This window comes from Lathyrus oleraceus, chromosome 3 (genome assembly GCF_024323335.1).
Source record: "Lathyrus oleraceus cultivar Zhongwan6 chromosome 3, CAAS_Psat_ZW6_1.0, whole genome shotgun sequence".
Taxonomy (NCBI): domain Eukaryota; kingdom Viridiplantae; phylum Streptophyta; class Magnoliopsida; order Fabales; family Fabaceae; genus Lathyrus; species Lathyrus oleraceus.
Genome location: NC_066581.1, coordinates 124428970 through 124445195, shown reverse-complemented (window position 1 = coordinate 124445195; position 16226 = coordinate 124428970). Strand labels below are relative to the sequence as shown.

General features: G+C 39.7%; 1 non-coding gene across 1 annotated transcript; it reads left to right on the top strand.

Moving 5' to 3' along the window:
• Window positions 1–15880: 15880 nt before the first annotated feature.
• Window positions 15881–15987, top strand: LOC127134192 (small nucleolar RNA R71). Its single transcript, XR_007807947.1, has one exon. It is a non-coding gene; the product is annotated as a small nucleolar RNA R71 (small nucleolar RNA).
• The last annotated feature ends 239 nt before the right edge of the window (window positions 15988–16226 follow it).

The following is a 16226-nucleotide window of genomic DNA, read 5'->3' as shown; positions in this document are numbered from 1 at the left end:
GCTATCTGGCACTCTTTACAAGTGCGGTAAGTCTCATAAGCATCCTTAAAAACAGTTGGCCAATAGAAACCTGAATCAAGGACTTTTCTTGCAGTCCTTTGCAGACCAAAGTGTCCGCCGACTTGAGATGCATGAGAAAACTTCAAAATGGATTCAATCTCATAGTCGGGGATACATCTCCTAATTACCTGATCACTACCAAACTTCCAAAGATATGGATCATCCCAAACATAATATTTGGCATCACTCTTGAGTTTGTGAATCTGTGATCTAGATGCACCTGTAGGAAAAACACCAGCAACAAGAAAATTAACAATGTCAGCAAACCAAGCTGTAATCCCATGCAAAAGAAAAAGATGCTCATCAAGAAAGTCATCCTAAATAGGAAAAGGATCTGCATCTCTTTCTATCCTGCTCAAGTGGTCATCCACTAAGTTCTCAGCTCCACTTTTGTCTTTAATCTCTACATTAAATTCTTGGAGCAACAACATCCACCGAATCAATCTCGGTTTTGCATCTGGCTTCTTCAACAAGTACTTTAATGTTGCATGGACACTAAAAACAACAACCTTGGAACCTAGCAAATATGATCTGAATTTATCAAGAGCAAAAACAATAGCTAGCAGTTCTTTTTTAGTGGTAGTTGTAGCGGTGTATTCATCGCCTTTAGATTTATTGACTAAATCAAAAGCAAAGCATACAAGATAGAGTCGCCACCGCACTTCTATTTATCCAAAGGAATGGCTAGAAAGCGAACAAAAGCCTAAGAAGTTTTACGCAAAGAAAACTAATAAAAGGTCAGAGATCTGGGTAAGGGGGTAATTATGTTGTGGGAAGGTGTTAGGCACCCACAACATCCTAGGTACTCCTAGGGAACCTCTTTTCACAACTTGTTGTATCAGATTATTGTTTATGAAATTATTTTGTGCAAACATGGTTGAAGGGATGAGAGAAGAATATACAATTTTATTATTTTTGTGTTTGGATGGATGAACCCATTGCCTACGTACCTTTTCATGAAAGATAAGGATCAAAACGCCGTAGTTCGGCTAAAAGATTTCCAAAAAGTGAGTGGATTGATTTTAAACAAAAGCCTTAAGGTCTTTCGTTATCAACGGGAGAAAACTCAACCAAAACCAACAATCCACCATGTGAGAAAAGCTTCGACATGCTAGTGAGGGATTAACCTTATAATAAGCATGGAAGTCTTACAATTCAATCACTAAGGATGCGGTGAGATTTACATCAACCACTATGATAATTCAGATCTATGGCTAATGCATGAAAACTTGATTAACAAGTGGACAAGGGCCACAAAAGCAATTGAGTGGGTTGAATTAACCAATTAGAATTATTCACAAAAATGAAGTCAACGTATGACATTAAAGTTCATTCACAATGAGTATTAATGAAATGAGAGTTTGAAAATCAAAGGCTTAAGGCCTAGGTTTCTAGTTTTGAAAACAAGTGAAAATGTTTGCACAAAAGTTTTCTGGTTTTGGTTAAGGATGAAAACAAGGTTCAAAGTTATGCACAAAAAGGTTAAGGGATAAAACCACAAATAGGGGTTGCTTTCTCAAGATCATAGAAATGATCCAAGGAAGTTCCTTCGGAATCAGGCAACACAAAGCAATAAGCAAATAAGCAGGGTCTCATAAGAGAACCACAAAACTGGAAATGGAGTGCCAATCAATGGTCTTACCTCCAACTCCGAAAGCAACATAGGAAACAGATAGCCAATCAATGGTCTTACATCTAACTCCACAAAACAAACAGAATAGTAAACAGATAGCCAATCAATGGTCTTACATCTGACTCCATAAAACAAAACAAAAATAGGAAACAGATAGCCAATTAATGGTCTTACATCTAGCTCCACAAGAGAAACAAAAATAGGAAACAGATAGCCAATCAATGGTCTTACATCTGACTCCACAAAACAAAACAAAACAAGAAATGGAGTGCCAATCAATGGTCTTATATCCAGCTCCCCAAAAGGAACAGGAAACAGATAGCCAATCAATGGTCTTACATCTGACTCCTCAAACAAAGCAAATAACAAATGCAAAAACAATATGCAAAACAATATGCAAAAGCAAACACAAGCAATCACATCAATCAATTATCACACGCTATACACAATCAAGAGGCTCATACAAGGTTGGGCTTTAGTCAAGGGGTCATATCAACCTTGACAAACAAGCCAATACTGTTATGGGTGTTGAGATGCTCTTAACCTCTGACATTGATCATTAGGGTGAGCAGATGAAATGGGAAATGAGGATTAGACCTCATAGCTCTTAACCCTGGCCTGGGTGAGCTTGAATCAAAGAAGGTGTGGGAGTCCAGAATGAGGAACTCTATTCCACATGACTGACTCTATATACAAGATCTTGGGTGTTTATTCAAATGCATCTGCACGTAGTGCGAGCAATATGAAAGACTCAACTGAATAGCAGGGGATTGATTGCAAATCCCTTCTATCTGCTAATTGCCTCTTCACTTAGGAGGACTTGAAGTACATGGCACAAAAGTAAACAATCACAGACATTGCCTCTTAAGGAGGACTTCAGCCAAATGCCTGCCAAACATAAACGACAGGGCTTCCAGACTACATGGAGTTAAAGAGATTACCTAAGTGGTATGCCAACCACAAGCAAAGCAAAGCTCAAATAATGAGCTTAAGCGGCTAATGTACCTGTATGAAAAGCTAAACAATCAGTATAGTATTCAGACAACCAAACAATCAACAAGAGTCAGACATTCCCAATATGTACAACATGTAAGCCATAAGAGGTAATCACTCAAGTGAGTGCACCACCAAAGGACCTATAACACATCAAAGATTAGTTAAACAAATTAAAATTCATCTCAAGCAAGGAGATCACATCATCCATTAGAACTAATTGCTTGAACCTGAAATGCAAAGCTCAAAAGGTGAGTACAAACCACTAGTGCAAAGACTAGGGTCAAAGGTAGAGCAAAAAGTCAAAACAGCAACCAATATTCAACATGAAGCTCATTTAATCAAGTAAGAACATGTCCTAAAAAGGGCCAAGTCTAAAGCATCAAGCAAAGTCATCACATGAGCAAGGTATGACAAAGGCAATTACAAAGCACACAATTGGTCATCAAGAAAGAAAATTCCATATTAAAACAGAAATGAATCAAACAATCATGAAAATTTTTATGAGCACACAACATGTTAAACACAATCATCATGCCAAAAATTAGAATCAACAGAGCTCAATTGACCTAGAAATGAAAATGCACAAGTATGACATCAAATTGTGTGACACACATTGTCACACCACGCATTCATGTGCCTAAAACAGAGATGGAAAATTACAAAAATGCACAACCAAGCCTCAAAAATCATGCAGCATGAAGGGAATCAGCATACCATATTTCAATTCAATTGGCCAATGTATGAGCATTTCACAATAGAATGATTGAAGCATGTCACATTTGCATACATGTCCAAAGAAGCCAACACAATCAAAATTCCAGAGATGATAAAATCATGAAATCAGCATCATAAAATAATAGACATCCATATGAACATGTAGCAAAAAATTGGAAGTGATTTGGATTCATTTTCTATTTGTTATGATTTTTCAAAATTTGATGAAAATATTTGAAATAATGTGAATCATGCACATGATAATTTGAGGGAAATGAAATGATTGATAAAATTTGAAAATGTGCAGCCAGACAGAATCGAACCATGTTCACATAAAAGATAGGAGCGCTGAAACAAATAAATTCCAATATGCATTGGCCAGGAATCGAATGGTGTAGCGTTCACAAGGATCAAAACGCAGCGTTCTCATTAAATGAGTTGGCATGCCAACTCAGAGTCAAGGTACATGTGGAAGCGGTCAATTAAGCGCTGGCCAATCATTTGGACATGAGGCACGAACGTGGATGCGCATGTGGACAAAAACCCTAGCTAACACCACCAGTTGCAGACGGCGGCCAGAGCGGTGGTTTCCATCGTCTTCCTCGTGGAGACGGTGGCGCTACAGTGCCACGCATGAATTTTTTTTTCCAGAAATTACAAACAGGTACAACAAATGAAAGATCTCAACGTGAGGAACACAAATCCAGCATTATTTAAGTCTAAAAACTCATGAATAAGGCGGATCGAGCAGAAACATATTTCATGTTCAAATATTCAAATCAGCATAACTCAATCAATACTCAACCATTTCGAATTCTAAAAGCATCAGGATTATCAGCATGAAGAGATCTATCTAAACATGTGCATAAAATCAAGAATTAAGAGGATCGAATTTCACACCTCTTGAAGAGCAGAACGATGAAACAGTGGATTTGAATGCTCAAACGATCCAGATCTTCTCCCTTACTCTTGTTATGAAGCTTGATGTAGAAATTGAAGCTTGACATGACCTGGATCTTGATTAATTTGCCACTTCCATCTTCATGTTCTTGAGCTTGATGTGCTTGTTCTTGGCTCGAATTCTTCAAATCAAGGCTTGGATCTTCATCAACAACACTCAACAAACCAGAATATGCAAGAAAATTGCTATGCTATGTGAAGAGTTTTGAAGTTTCAATTTGGAGAAAGTTGGAGGGAAAAAAAGTTTGAGATCTAGAATGTGATGTTATGAACAATTCTGTTATGATTAAGGCTTTATATGACATGTTAATCACTCTGAAAAATTAATTAGGCAATGGCTAATTGTGATTAGTGAGAATAAGGTGCATGACCAAAAATGGAAAAATGGAGGTGCATGGAAAATCCACACGTGAACAGTACCATATGAATGCTCAAATTCACTTAAAATTATCTCATAAGCATAATGGCAATGGTATTTTGTTCATATGATGCACCAATTTTGAAATATGCATTTCCCCTCCAAAATGAACATGCATGGTGATGCGTGTTTTTCGCAAGTGTACGAATCACGTCAAAGTAATATAAAAGATTATCGAATCCACAGAGACCAAGTGTCAATCTATCAAACCTGTTGTTATGGTGTGTATCTAAGGCAACTATTTTTAAGGGTTTTAATAAGGGTGCAATGGTAAATAAAATTATAATTTTAAATAATAAATAAAGACAGGCTCGAATGTAATTCACGCAATCAATGATAATCCAGTACTTGTTAGTGGAACTACTTATGGGCAATGTTTTCTCCTTTGAAAAGAACTAATTTAACAGGAACTGTCGCTTTCGCGTATTCAGAACCGAGTTGTACTCTCTAATCAACCCCTCCTATTGTCACGGATAAAAAGGTGCGTACTGCGTTAGAGTAGTAAACCTATTTTTAAGAAATATAGTATCTTAACTAAGTTGAAAAGTATTTTAACCTGGACTTCTTAGCAAAAAGAGGTTCTTACGAACCAGAGTTTAAACTTCCTAACGCGTCCGAAAATCGTTTTAAAATCTCTTTTCTTTTTAATCTAAAATCTCCTAATAAACTAGACAAAGCGCTTTTGGCTGTTTTTGAAATAGTTAAAAACAATTACTTGAATTGAAAGATAAGATAGCCCTTAGGTGTTTCCACGAACAATTATACTGATTACTGGTTTAATTACGATCCTTACATTCTAACCTTTATAGAATTAGTTAGACATGATAAAGTAAATATTCTTTTTATAGTTTTTCATAAAAGTAATTTAAAGCGAGTGCGGATAATAAACAAAGTAAAGTGCGAGTGCAGGAAATAAACAACGTAAATGTGCGAGTGCAGGAAATAAACAACGTAAATGTGCGAGTGCAGGAAATAAACAACGTAAATGTGCGAGTGCAGGAAATAAACAACGTAAATGTGCGAGTGCAGGAAATAAATAAAAGTAAAATACGAACTTGAATTAAAATGGCGGCAGGATTAACTTCCTCCAGAGTGCTCCAAAAACTCGAACCACAGACAGATTACAGACTCGATCACTCGATTGCAGAGGCACCCCGATGTGGAATGGCAACTGCTTTATAACTGATATATGCCTAGAGAATTCTAATTCTGGATGAAGAAAAACGAAAATCTAAGGTCCTATTTATAGTAAAAACTGAAAGCATGAAATGACAGGGACGCCCCTCCACTAAAAAGTGGAGGTTACTGATTTTGGCCTTGTGGCGCCCGCCACAGGCCTATGGCGCCCGCCATGGTCCCTACAGGGGATGATGGAGTGGGGATCGTGGGTCTTGACGGTTGAGGAGTGGTCTTGAGACGTGGCCACGTCATGGCTAACCCCATGGCGCCCGCCACGGTGGGTGCCGTAAGTGCAAAACGCTGAATTTCTAGGTTTTCGCCCGTTTTCACTCCTTTTTCGCTCCTTTTCCCGATTCGAGCTCCGATTATTATAAAAACCTGAAAACATAAGAAAACAAAGAAATAACAAAGCAAAACAACAATAAAAGCTAAGAATGCATGCGAAATCGGAGTCAGAAATACGGTGAATTTTAGTGTGATCAAATTCTCCCACACTTAAACCTTTGCTTGTCCTCAAGCAAACATTAAAGCTTAAGAAAATATGGTGTCAACACTTGTCTTTGGGCTAAAGGGATTCTAAGTTCAAGTCAGGATGCAGTGACAGATACTAACTAAGTGAACCAAGGGTACCATAGTAACACAAACACAAACTTCAATCCTATATTAACCACTCCATATCATCCCACAATACCTAGGCCTATCTTCTCATCTTTTTGTGTCCTTTTCATTCAGGCGCAATCACATTAAGCCCGTTATCTGTACATGCTTCATAGTAGAGTGACCGGTTAGTGATTCTGATCCATAACATAAGGTTTCTGGCACATAAGCATGTGTAAACCTGTTTTATTTCGCCTAAATGTAGCTGCGGGGGATCGGATCGTAATCCGCCCTACCAAGTTCAGTGCCAGATACCTCTGAACCAACTAACAATAGGTGACTTGCAAAATTTTTTTTTTTTTTTTTTTTTTTTTTTTTTTTTTTTTCGGTTTAAATGACTTTGTGAGGGTCACCTATACCAGAGTTTGCCTTTTTTTTTTTTTTTTTTTTTTTTTTTTTTTTTTTTTTTTAGCACTGGATCATTCACTTATGTTCATCGGCCCCCTACGTAGAGCATGCTTAAGCCGGAGCTGACTGCTAAGATAAACTACTTAGGACAATTTTTAAAATGATAGTAAAGGCCAAGATGGTGGGGTTTAGGAGTGATTCCTATATTCAAGAGGTCTATGGTGCTAAAATGGTTCTGATGTTTCAAAAAGTTGACCTAGGTCACTACATCCTAATCTAAACCTGTCCCAAAGCCCAAAAAACATGTGAAACAACATCATTTTCTTTTTTAAAAATTTTCTGGTAAGGCTAAGGAAATGGGAAAAAATGAAGATGAACTAAAAAGACACTATACTGGTGACTCGTCAGACTCATGCATTATCTAAGAAAATTAAATTACTGAAAGGAAATAACTGAAAGGAAATAATTAACTAAAAAGGGAAATGACAGAGAGCAATAAAATCCCCTCCCACACTTAGATCGAACATTGTCCCCAATGTTTCGAAATAAGATAAGGGGGGTAACCTGAAAAAGACTACTGAGGAGGGGCACTGGTGCCTTCGCCGTCCTGATGTGATGGTCTGGAACGACGGGATCTACTACGATGCTGGTCCCTCCGGTCGAGTCGTGCTGATAAAGCAGCCTGAGCACTCCGAACCTCTCGAAGGTTACCTAAGATGGAACCCTGAGTGGCCTCGACAAGCTGGTAGTGTTGGCTGTTGAACTCTCTCTGACGGTTCTGCTCTAATGAGATATCGTTCAAGGTACGGCAAACGTTGCTATAGGCACGATCCGAAACCAATCGCGATTGTTGCATGAAGCTCATATTGTCCGTCAGCTGCTGTGAAATAGTAGAGAGAAGGCCATCACGCCTTTCTTCTCTAGCTGTCATATCACGCCACATCTCCTCGGTGACATGGAATCCAGGAGCAGTACCTGCAACAGGGTTAGAGGAAGATGGTGCGGTGTGTGACTGTGAAGGACGATGGGGGGACATGTGAGGGATGGGAGACTGCTCTCTCCGATCATACTCATCATCAGTGTCATGTGCCTCCCCATCGGGAATATTAGGAGGAAGTGGACCCAAAACACGTGGAGCATTAAGATCATAGGTCCAGTTCCTTTCGTCACGTACATCAGTACGTCTACTGCATGGTAAAGCAACAGATGGGATAGCTACCCCATGAACCATCAACTCATAACCACCTTCTCTCCTTGCTCGGCACAATTTCATGTCTTTCAGAAATTTTAAATTAATTGTGCGAGGAGGTAGTGGTTCAAGTGTAGCTATCTCATCGTTCAGGCCAAGAGCCCGAGCAATATACGTAACAAGCCCTCCAAAAACAATCGGTCCTGTTTTGTTAGTAAATAAAGTCATATGAGCAAGCATAAACGGGACCGGATTGATGTGGGTTCTAGTGAGGCATCCTTGCAAAAATAGGAGTTCACGAGCATTTACCTTGTTTGGACTTTCCCGGCCAAAAATAGTACATGCCAAAAGAAGTCTAAAAACTCTTATGGTCGGGTTGTGAATGGTCGACGCAAGTATCCCTTCGAAAGAATTAATTGAAGAACTTGAAAGCCTTTTCCAGAAGGTAAATACCTCGGCCGACCACTCCGCATCCAAAGGTGCCTCACAAATTGCACCTTCCCTATGAGGGATTCCTAACAAACCTGCTAGATTGTCGGTACTGAATTCATACTCAATTCCGAACAGTCTAAAAATAACAGTACCGACAGTGCTAGCAGTGTTAGGACTGACAGTGTATATTAAAGAACTCAAAAACTCAGTTGTCAGTCGCTCATAGGTAGGTTCCTGATTAATGAAAATATTATGCAAGCCTAGAAATTCTAATAAATCAAAAACACTATGATAAATACCCAAAGCATACAGACAGTTATCGTCGACGTACCTAGTCGAGAGAATTTCTCGACTTTGAAGCCTCTGAATAATTTTCCGTTGCCTTTCGCCCGGTCTTCCATCACGAAGAAGAAATCCGTTGGACTCCATTGTTGAATGCTCCTTAGGTAGTGAAAATGGTAGAAAAAGTGGTTTATGAGGGAATGATAAAGTTTTGATTTTTTTGGTTTTTTGATGGATGAAAATGGAAATGGATGTTGGATATGTTTTATGGATGGTGGGTATTTTGGAAATGAGGGAGCTTTAATGGGGTTCAAGGAGGATTTGGAAGGTTGGAAAAATGGGTTTTTGGTGAAGAAAGGGATGAAAATGGTGGAAATGGGGATTCAGCCCCGTACTTGTTGTTGGTACGGTGTGGCGCCCGCCACAGGGCCTATGGCGCCCGCCACAAGGCCAATTCCTGGGCCTTGTGGTTTTGGATCCTCCTTTTGGGCCTTCTTGCACCTTTGTCTTCCGGGGGGTCTGAATAGCGTTTTCTTCTTCTTTTCAAGGCTTGAGGCTTGCATATTTTTTTGTAAAGACAAAAATGAAAATATTTTTGTCTTATATATATTTTTTTTTTCTTTGCACGACAAAAAAAATAAAATAATTAAAGAAACAAAAGAAAAAGAAAAAGTTAACGTTAGTGCATAATATGTATATATATAAGAAATTCAGAGTGCATGAAAATATAAAAGCTGCAGTAAAGTAAAATATGTCTGGAAATGCGATAAATAAAATACTAGGGTAATGCTGTCAGGGTAGAATGAGTCATGTGGTAGGCGTCTTTTCCTGGCTTGATCCACGAAACTCAGCTATCTCCCTCCGAAGCTCTTCAATCTCCTGATGTAGAGCATCGGTCTCTGAGGCATGAGTGAGATCAGAAACCTGCATCTGTAACTCTAAGTCTGCCACTTCCTGCTTGAGCAGGGCAGTCTCCTTACGGAGCTCATAAATCTGTGTTTGTAGGTCAGGTGGCTGCAGAGACAAATTGTTAGACATAACAGTGATCTGGGGAGTAAGAGGTGTAGGAGTGTACTCAGCGGCGGGAGGCGATTTCGGCTCTTCGACAGTCTCTCCATAACCCTCTAGAGCATAACTCCAATTTTCAGGATCATGGACACTGGTCATCAGCTGATCTGGTAATGTGAAATAGTGTATCGCTTCGCCGTCGATCAGCAGTCTAAACATGTTGGGCTCAAAAAAAACCCTCCTCATCAGTCCTCTATCAAGACAAAAATCAATATCCAGGGTGGTGTAGAAGCAGAAGGTCCTGAGGTGCAATAACTTGCGAGACAGACCCAATGCAGTAGCAATCTGTGTAACAATCCCACCGACATGGATGATGCCTACGGATGATCTGGCAACACTAGCCAAGCCCTTTAACAGAAAGTTGCCACAAGCAACAGGGCGAGACTGAGTCGCACAAAACAGTAGGAAAATCTCCTCTTCACTTAGCAGTGTCTCTGTATCTGGAAAACCTAGGAAAGAATGTGCTAGAATCATCTGGAAGTACCTCAATGCAGGGTTGTGGATTACCTGAGAAAACTGGGTAGAAGGATCTTGGCTCCCTCCGCCGGATATTTTAGTCCAAAACTTTTCCACTTCTCTGCTCATAAAATACCCCATCGGTGTATCTGGAATAGCATCAGGAGTAGTCTGGAAACCTAGTAAATCACCAAACTCCTTGTGAGAGAATGAGTAGTCAATCCCGAACAACCTGAAAACAGCGAGTCTATCGGGTCCAGCCCAGGGGTCATAATGAAACGAGCTGAGGAACTCAAGAGTCAAGTTCCTATAAGTGTTGTTCCTGTAGTCAAACTGTTCCCACTGGAGTTGATGGCATAAAAATCTGACGCTTGGCTCTATCCCCAAGGCATCCATGCAGTCATGGTCAGGGTACCTGGTAGGAGCCATAGGGCGTCTCATGTGAACATAGTAACGCTCTCTCTGTGCATCATCTCTAAAGGCCACGTGCATGTCATCAGGGTTCTGCATTCTGTACAAGGTTAGCAAACAAGTCCTGAAAGCACATAAAACATTCAATCGTTAGTCCTGACATAATAATAATAATATAAACAAAATAAAGTAAAAGTAAAAAATAAAAAGTACAAAAAATAAGAAAAACCATGGGTTGCCTCCCATGCAGCGCTTGTTTAACGTCATTAGCTCGACGACCGATATTTAAACATCATCGGAAGGATATGGTGGATCACTCAAAGTATGGCAGGTGTATGTTGTCGGGATGTCACCTCCTTCGTAGGGCTTCAACCTCTGTCCATTGACGATGAACGGTTTACATGTCTGGTTCTTGATTTCAATAGCACCGGATCTCAGGATCTTAGATACTTCGAAAGGGCCAGTCCATCTCGAACGGAGTTTACCTGGAAAAAGTCGTAACCTAGAATCGAACAGGAGAACAGGATCGCCTATTTTGAAGTCTCTTCTTATGATTCTTTTGTCATGCCAAGCTTTTGTTCTTTCTTTGTATATGATGGCATTTTCGTAGGCAGATTGTCTGAGCTCTTCTAATTTGTGGATGTCAAGGATACGTTTCTCACCAGCTGTCAAGTAATCCAAATTCAAAGTTTTGATGGCCCAATAGGCCTTATGTTCCAATTCAAAAGGTAAGTGACATGATTTTCCATAGACCAGTTGATAAGGGGTTGTTCCTATAGGAGTTTTGAAAGCGGTTCTATAGGCCCATAATGCTTCTTGAAGTTTCTGTGACCAATCCTTTCTAGATATAAAGACAGTCTTCTCGAGGATTTGTTTTATCTCCCTATTAGATACTTCCACTTGTCCATTGGTCTGTGGGTGGTATGGTGTTGCTACTCTATGCTTAACTCCATACTTGCTTAAAAGTTTATCAAATATTCTCGATATGAAGTGCGATCCTCCATCGCTTATGACTAAACGGGGTGTTCCAAACCTGGGAAATATATAATTTTTGAATAATTTGATGACTACTCTGGTGTCGTTTGTGGGTGCGGCGATAGCTTCAATCCATTTAGACACGTAGTCAACAGCTACTAAGATGTACTGATTTCCAAAAGATGGTGGGAACGGTCCCATAAAGTCTATACCCCATACGTCGAAGAGTTCTACTTCTTGGATATTTCTTAACGGCATTTCATTACGTCTTGAAATATTTCCTGTGCGTTGGCATCTATCACACTTGACAATGAAAGCATGGACATCACGCCACATAGTAGGCCAGAATAGGCCAGCTTGAAGAATCTTGGCGTAGGTCTTAGATGTGCTTGCATGTCCACCATAGGGTGCAGAGTGACAATGCTCAATTATATTATTTACCTCTTCTTCTGGAACACAACGGCGGAAAATGCCATCTTTACCTCTCTTGAAAAGAAATGGTTCGTCCCAATAGAAGTTTCTCACATCACTATAGAACTTCTTCTTCCGGTGGTAGTTTAGATCAGGGGGTATGATGTCAGCGGCTAGATAATTAACAAAGTCTGCATACCAAGGTACATCACTTATGGCTAAGGATTTTTGAAAATACTCATGAGGGTCTGGGTTATCTTCTTCAATGGTTTCTAGTTGGGCTATCAGTCTATCATAGGCAAAATCGTCATTTATGGGAACTGGATCAGGTTTCAGGTATTCTAGCCTAGATAGGTGATCAGCTACCACATTATCAGTGCCTTTCTTATCACGGATATCCAAATCAAACTCTTGCAGTAATAGAATCCATCGAAGTAACCTAGGCTTGGCATCCTTTTTGCTTAGTAAGTAACGAATGGCAGCATGGTCGGTATAAACTATAATCTTGGCTCCTACTAGATAAGATCTAAATTTGTCTATTGCAAAAACTACAGCTAGGAGCTCTTTTTCGGTTGTTGCGTAATTGAGCTGTGCAGCGTCTAGGGTTCTACTGGCATAATAAATCACATGTAACTTCTTATCTTTTCTCTGACCTAGAACGGCTCCAACAGCGTAATCACTGGCGTCACACATTATCTCAAACGGTTCTGACCAATCAGGGGGTTTCATTATAGGTGCTGAAGTCAGAGCTTCCTTCAGAAGATTAAATGCTTCAGTACATTTTTCATCGAAGATAAATTCAGCATCTTTCATTAAAAGACCAGTTAAGGGCTTTGTTATTTTGGAGAAATCTTTGATGAAACGTCGGTAAAATCCGGCATGTCCAAGAAAACTTCTTATCTCCCTGATAGTCTTCGGCGGTTTTAGATTCTCTATGACTTCTATTTTTGCTTTATCTACCTCTATACCTTTTTCGGAAACTATATGTCCTAAAACAATCCCTTCGGTGACCATGAAATGACATTTTTCCCAATTTAGCACAAGGTTTACCTCCACACATCTCTCCAGGATTTTCTCAAGGTTGACAAGACAATTTTTGAAATCTGATCCACAAACTGAGAAATCGTCCATAAATACTTCCATAATTCCATCTAAATAATCAGCAAAGATAGACATCATGCAGCGTTGGAAAGTTGCAGGAGCATTACAAAGTCCAAAAGGCATTCTTCTATAGGCAAAAGTTCCAACTGGGCATGTAAAGGTAGTTTTTTCTTGATCTTCGGGGTGAATAGGTATTTGGAAGAATCCTGAATATCCATCTAAATAACAAAAGTAAGAGTGTCTGGCTAGGCGCTCCAACATTTGATCTATGAATGGTAATGGGAAATGGTCCTTCCTAGTTGCTTTATTTAATTTTCTATAATCTATGCACATACGCCAACCTCCATCGGTTCTTTTTGCTACAGGTTCGCCCTTCTCGTTTTGCACGACTGTGATGCCTCCCTTTTTGGGTACTACATGCACGGGACTCACCCATTTACTGTCCGAGATCTGATATATTATACCTGCCTCTAGTAACTTAAGAACTTCAGTCTTAACTACCGCACTCATTATAGGATTTATTCTACGTTGGTGTTCTCTGGAAGGTTTTGAATCTTCTTCAAGCAAAATCCGATGCATGCATACGGATGGGCTTATTCCTTTTAGATCAGAGATCTTATATCCTAAGGCTGAGGGGTACCTATGTAAAACTTCTAATAATTGATCGGTTTCTTTTTGGTTTAAGGTAGCACTGACTATAACTGGACGATTCATATCTTCATCCAGAAATTCATATCTCAGGTTTTTAGGCAGTTCCTTAAGTTTTACGGTCGGTTTCATAGGGCAAGGCATAGGATCTGGGGTAAGAGATAAACATTCGTGAAGGTTATCATCAATGTAGGGTGTTTTATAATTGTCATCTTCCAAAATAAGGGTTGATGGCAATTTTATAGATTTATTTTCTTCTTCTTGTTCTAATTCCCTAATGCATTCTTCGATGATATCTAAGGCATAACAAGAATCTCCTATCACAGGTGCCATAAGAAATTTTGACAATATAAATTCTATCTTCTCTTCACCTACCTCAAAAGTTAGTTTTCCTTTTTTAACATCTATTACGGCTCCAGCAGTCGATAAGAACGGTCTACCTAGGAGGATTGGTATGTCGTCATCTTCTTTAATGTCCATGACAACAAAATCAGTAGGTATAAACAACTGACCCACCCTAACAGGGACGTCTTCAAGTATGCCTATAGGGTATTTAACGGATCTATCGGCTAATTGAAGCGACATCTTAGTAGGTTGTAATTCTCCTAAGTTTAATCTCTCACAAACTGCTAAAGGCATTAAGCTCACACTAGCTCCTAAGTCTAGAAAAGCTTTTTCGATGACATGATTCCCTAAAATACAAGGAATGGAAAAATTTACGGGATCTTTATCTTTCTTTGCTAACCTATCTTCGGAAATAGAATTACATTCCACGGGTTTCGGATCTTCAAGTCTACGTTTATTCGTAAGTATGTCTTTGAGAAACTTAGCATAAGAAGGTATTTGGGTGATGGCTTCTGTAAAGGGGATTTCTACGTGAAGTTTTTCTATAACCTTAACGAATTTTTGATATTGATTATCGATTTGGGTTTTCTTTAATCTTTGAGGGTATGGTATTGGTGGTTTGTATGGCGGTGGTGGTACATAGGTTTTATTTTTAGGTTCTTCTCCTTTTTCTTGACTTTCCGGGGTTTCAGGCTTCTCTGGTTCCTTTTCCTCACTCCTCTTAGAAGTTTCAGGCTCACTTAATCTAGGGTTTAAAGGCTCCTTATAAGCGGTTCCACTTCGTAGAGTAATGGCATTAGCTTGCCCTTTCGGGTTTTGTTGAGGTTGTCCAGGGAACTGTCCTCCAGGGGTAGTCTGTGGGGCTTGGTTTAACGCTACCTGAGAGATCTGGGTTTCAAGCATCTTATTATGAGTAATGATTTGATCAACCTTGGTTCCTAACTGGGTAATTAGTTCGTTAACATGGACGCTTTGGTTCATGAACTCTTTGTTTTTCTGTTTTTGAGCAACGATGAAATCTTTTACAATTTCTTCAAAGCTCGGGTTTGGCGGTACAGGTTGCATAGGTTGATTTGTTCTAGGGGCTTGGTAACCTTGTTGTCTCGGAGGTGCGGTATTTTGAATAGGGTTATTATTTTTGTAGGAGAAGTTTGGGTGATTCCTCCATCCAGGGTTATATGTGTTAGAAAATGGGTTCCCTTGGGTATAGTTCACTTGCTCAGTGTTGGTTTCATTTAACAGATTGCATTCGGCGGATTGGTGTCCTTGCGTTCCACATATCTCACAATTCGGCGAAACTGCGGCTACAGTATTCGGAGTTGTACACATATGTTCGACTCTAAGGGCCAACGCGTCCATTTTAGCCTGCATCATGTCTATAGAGCTTAGCTCATGTATTCCTCCTTGGGCTTCCTTCTTTTCCACTGTCGCTCGTTCTACTCCCCATGATTGATGGTTTTGGGCCATATCCTCGATAAGGGCACTAGCTTCAGGGTAAGGTTTATTCATCAGTGCGCCACCAGCGGCAGCGTCGATGGTCATCTTAGTGTTATAATGAAGTCCATTATAGAAGGTTTGGATGATTAGCCAATTCTCTAAGCCATGGTGTGGGCATGCTCTTAATAGTTCTTTATATCTCTCCCAGGCTTCGAACAACGACTCTCCTTGGAGTTGGGTAAATCTAGTTATAAGGTTTCGAAGAAGAGCGGTCTTACTTGGGGGAAAATATCTAGCAAGAAAAACTTTCCTAAGGTCATCCCAAGTTGTTATTGAATTGGGTGGAAGGGAATCTAACCATGATAGAGCTTTATCTCTGAGGGAAAAGGGAAATAATCTTAAGCGTATCGCCTCAGGAGAAGCTCCATTGGTTTTAAAGGTGACTGCTAACTGAAGAAAGTTTTTTAAATGTTGGTTTGGGTTATCAGTAGCGAGACCTGAGAATT